At 35.5% G+C, this 5,183-nt stretch overlaps 1 pseudogene; it reads right to left on the bottom strand.

Annotated features, from left to right (window-relative positions):
- Positions 1-1,055: 1,055 nt before the first annotated feature.
- On the bottom strand, positions 1,056-1,498 carry LOC100686413 (annotated as a pseudogene).
- Positions 1,499-5,183: the final 3,685 nt, after the last annotated feature.

Raw genomic sequence — 5,183 nt, 5'->3', positions numbered from 1 at the left:
GTAATTTGCCTGAATAAAGATTACAAAATAATAGACAAGTTTTGCTTTAACCTATTGTTTGACTGTTTTAATATAACAGTGATACACATTCCTATTTTTCTGAAAATGAGATTATGATGATGATGATGGTGGTGGTGATGATGACATTAATGATGGTGTTAAGAATTTTGATGAAGATGACAACCAGCTTGCTTATTGTCCAGTCTAGTTCAGGCCCTTTAAGGGTGTCTTCCCACCCTAAAGAACTATAATAAACTAATAAGACAAATATTATATCCATCATGCATTGACCTGATTCTGATCCACTAGCTTTACCCCCTTAGCATTATTCCTTACTTCTTTTTCGACCATCTCCTTTCTTATAGATTTCCACCCAGCTTAAACTCAGTCTAAGGTATTTTTGATCAACTACCCTGAACATTGCTTCACCTCTATTCCAGGGTGACTATGTAAGCTGCCTTGCAAGAGGGCATCCAGTGTCTGGACTCTCTCTTTCTCTATATCGAGATACGGCTGGCCAGTCCACCCCTAAACTGAGAGGAGGATTATGCATCATTATCACCAGAGTACTGGGCATGATTAGAAAGAAAAATGGAATCATGAATGAAGTAGATAGGTCAAGTTGGTGGCGGGAAGGGACAGTATTTGGCAGTGCACACTTGAAGAGAGCAAAGAGCTTGGACCATATCATGGGAAGATGTAAGCTCAGATGATGAGAGTTAATTAGCTACTATGTCCTGCAACTAAGAGTACTATCCTAGATATTAAGGAAAATAGGAGAAAAATAAAACCTGGCTAAGCTTATTGATTTCTTGTTTAAGAGTACTGAATGCAATTCATTAATAAATATTCCCCTCAGGAATCCATTATGAAGATGCATCACAATAAAACAAAGACATCTGAGTCTTCATTAGGATCAACTGTAAAGATTTTTATGAAGCTTGCTTCTTAGATTCACAATTAAGATGATGCGGTCAATAGAAAGCCTAGGAAAATATTTCAAATTTTCTGAGGTATTATGTTTACTTTTATTTGTTTTTAGGTGGTTGACATCTTTATTGCTTTGAAGGTAAGGGGCAAGGACTCAGAAGCTCTTGGTGAGGCAGTGCCTTCCTCCTCACCATCACAAATTTCTGGCTAGGCAGGATGGTGCTGGCTCTGCAAATGCCAGCTATGTGCAGATCTGAGCTGTACTTGTTCTTGCAGATCATGTGCCTGATACTGCTGAGGATGGCCTGGGCATTCTTACTAATAGTGGTCCACACATAGGAAGTGGTGGGGTTTGCTGGTCAGATTTCCAATTAATGACTACCACTACACATTGGCCATAGGCTGGCAGCTCCATGCCCATAGTCTTGCAGTGAATCAGCTTTTCGTGGCAGAAGGAGTTGCAAGCTTCAGATTATGTGATTCTGTGCTGTATGTCTGTTTGTTCTTCTTGACCAGGAAGTTGGAGCTGTTCTGCATTATCATCCATCCATTGCAAGTGGGCGGACATGGCTAAAACTCCTCTCACAGTAAAGAGGGAAAGAGCTGTTTATTTTTAAGCTGGCATTTAGTGATTGTGATGGACCAAGCATTGTGATAATCACCTTTCGTGAATCATACGATGTAATCATCATAACAAATCCAAACAGTTGGTTTACCTATTCTGTTTTATACCTGAGAAAACTAAAGATCAAAAAACATTAAATAACTTTACCCAATTAGTAAACACAGATAACTTGACTCAGTTCTACGTCTGTTTCACCATAAACTTGTGCTTTAAATTTCTTTGATATATAACCTATATACTTTTTAATACAAATGGTGTACTGAATCTACCACCACCATAATTTCAGCTTTAAAAAATAATTTGGATATTTTTTCTTTACATATTGCCTAAGGCAGATTATGTGGAGCACAAAGCAAAATATCTTAACAATTTTTACCGTATTTACTGTTTCATCTTTTCATTTGAAGATACACACTAGAGAAAATGGCTGAATTTTCTCCTTAAGAGAGCTCTTACATTCTTTCAGAATTTTGTTACTCTTGTAAAGGATTATCTTAATTTCAATGAACAAATGGAAGAACTACTGGCAAATCACTAATGGAAACTTTTATCAGATACTCAGTTAAGTCATTAAGACTTAAAATATATTGAAAAGTGTTACCTTGGTAAAGAGAATTATCCAGAATTACACAAAGCTATAACAAATTCTGCAACTTGACTGCATACTAGAAAAGGGATTCAAGATATTAAGAAACACATCAGGTTCAGAGATCTATAATTAATCTTGTCAACGGATATGGCAGGACAGATTCCTATTTAAACGTGCATCTTGATGAGACTTTTCCCTCATTTACTGTATCAGTACAGGGCACATTGGAGACCCAAGGGATCTAAACCCATTACAGTGGTTTTTATAGTCTAGTTCATGCTCATTGCATGCCCTACCTTGTACTTGGCGGCATTAAATATTTAACTAACTGTGACCATGATGTTGTTGAGAAACCAGCAGCTTTTAGTGCATCCTTTATACACACTGTTGAAGAATAAATATAAAACTAAAAACTCTCTAAGACTCCAGGTAGGATAAATGGTCAGGAGATAACATAATCTGTGTTTCGTTCCTGTAACTGAATTGTACTAGAAAGCTTTCTAAATATATGTATGCATCACATTCTATAGCAGCTAGTCAAAGAATCATAAGCAATAATTCCATCATTTAGTTTTAACATATAAATCAATGTGAATAAGAAAGCATGCTTCTATACCTTCAAACTATACTAGAGAAGGTAAATTACTTTGGAAACTGAGAGATGAATTAAATTATTAACAGAAGAAACAGTGGTAGATCAATGAAGATGGAGATCTCTCCTCTTAGCTCAACAAATGAGTGAACTGTGGAGTTTTATTTTGATCAAATTTATTCCCCATTATTCCCCTTTTGGGGAAAAAAAGTTTTTTAAAAAGAATAAAGAATGAAGTTAATTTTTAGTCTTACTCATATGCTTTATAGTAGTTATAGTTCCTTTTTTTAGAAGTTTCTGTTATTAACCATAATTTAGCAGCATGCCACTTTAGGTTGTGATACGGCATGCATTTTATACACTTACATAATTAATGGAACAATAAAGTTAATGGAAAATGAAGTGTTTCTTTTATTAGAATAATACAAATGATACAAAGAAGAATGATTTATTTTCCATCTAATTCTTAACCTCCTGAATCAAAGTAATTTATAATCTGCATGGTGTTAGATAGGTGGAATATGATCTATTCTATGTATTAGAATAGTGGACAATAAAATAAACAAACAAAAATGTCATTAGTAGGTAAAAAGTCTTACTGGATCCAATTAGAAAGACTCTAATATTCTATATAGAAAGCTCCCTGACTTAAAGGAAATAGAATTAATTTTAAATAACTGTTAAAGGACCCATTTTAAACCATTTTCATTTGATTTAAGTCACCAAGCATTAATTTTCTTCATACTTTATTGATTTTTAAATATTTATTTATTTATTTATTTATTTATTTATTTATTTATTTATTCATGATAGACACAGAGATTGAGAGAGAGGCAGAGACACAGGAGCAGGGAGAAGCAGGCTCCATGCCGGGAGCCCGACGTGGGACTTGATCCCGGGACTCCAGGATCACGGCCTGGGCCAAAGGCAGGCGCTAAACTGCTGAGCCACCCAGGGATCCCCCTTTATTGATTTTTAATATTATATTATATACTTATTGCTCTACTTGTTGACTATTTTCTCCACTAGAATGAAAAGTGAGAAATGACCAAAGACCACCCCATGCCTACCATGCAAACAACAAACAGTAATTATTGTTTTTCTCTAGGCACATTGATCCATGGGTCTCTGGACACTTGGGGAGTAAGGGAATAATGGGCATTTATCTGAAAGGTTTGAGAAGTTTTCATAGAGTAGTGTACAATTCTATGTCTTTTCTTATTCAAAGTTATTCTATTTCCCTTTCTACCATAATCTCTTTACAATGTCCTGTCCACTTACTGATTTATACCCTATTCATACTGAAGTGTTTCCATTTCCTAGAATATATCACATGCCTCACTTGTCTCTGGTCCTTTGCATCTAACCTCCATCTATCAGGGTAAGTGTTTTCCTTCAATCATGTTTAAGGTCATTTTGGTGTTATCTCTTTTGAAAAGTCTTCCCCAAGTCTCTAAATCTGCATTTGATGCTCCTGTTATGTGATCCCATATTATCATGGATTTCCCATCCCACATTTACTATTCCTACTTCAGTTGTAACTGTTTTGACTTCTTCAACAGACCAGAAGCTCACTAAAGGTAGAGCCCACAAAATGTTTCTTCATCATTGTGTCTCCATATATTTATTTAGGTCCCTAATAGAAATGTATGTATATATTTATGTGTATATGTACATGTATAGTGGTAAGGAATTTGTACTTTTTCCAGTGGTAAATGGGACTATCACTTGTCATAGGAAATATTACCATTAATATTCTATGCAAACTATAAAACATCCCTCCACCATCATATAACCACTTTGTTCTTACTCATCAGCATTTGTATACAGTTCTATGGCTCTCAGCAGCCCTTTTCTTCCTATGAGGTGTTCTAGTCTGTGCTGCTATATAACTTGAACTTCCACAGTCTCCTCTTTCTGTGAGAAATATCTTATAGATAAATGTGCACTTGTGTCACTTATCACACCTTATGTACCTGGAAACTGAGATCTGAATCACTATGCCACACAATTATGATAGTAATTACAAGTAAAGAAACAGGCAACTGCTGGTACAATAGAAGGTGTACGACCTAATGTATATGAATTATGACATGGAGAGGAGTATGACCCAACCTTTTCTGTTTTAATGATCATTAATCGTGTTTTCACTTTTATATCACTTTTACATGTGATATTCTTTGAAGCACAGGATTTTGACCAGTGACAATCAATCAATAAGCTGTGACTGATCTTGGATGAGGAAGGTACCCTTCTGTCTGAGATAGAAACCAATGTGAAAGGAACCCTTATTTTTGAAAACCTACAAAGTTGTCATATACTGAGATTCTTTTTGATATGTATTATTGACACAAGCCTGGGAGGTAGGTACTACCATCCCAGTTTTATAAATGTGGAATCTGAGGTTTAAGTGGAGTCAGAGAACAGCCAGGGAAGGAATCTAGAAC

The sequence above is a fragment of the Canis lupus genome, chromosome 21 (assembly GCF_011100685.1).
Source record: "Canis lupus familiaris isolate Mischka breed German Shepherd chromosome 21, alternate assembly UU_Cfam_GSD_1.0, whole genome shotgun sequence".
NCBI classification, from domain to species: Eukaryota; Metazoa; Chordata; class Mammalia; order Carnivora; family Canidae; genus Canis; species Canis lupus.
The sequence above is the reverse complement of the archived record's forward strand: the minus strand, read 5'-3'. Positions and strand labels throughout refer to the sequence as shown.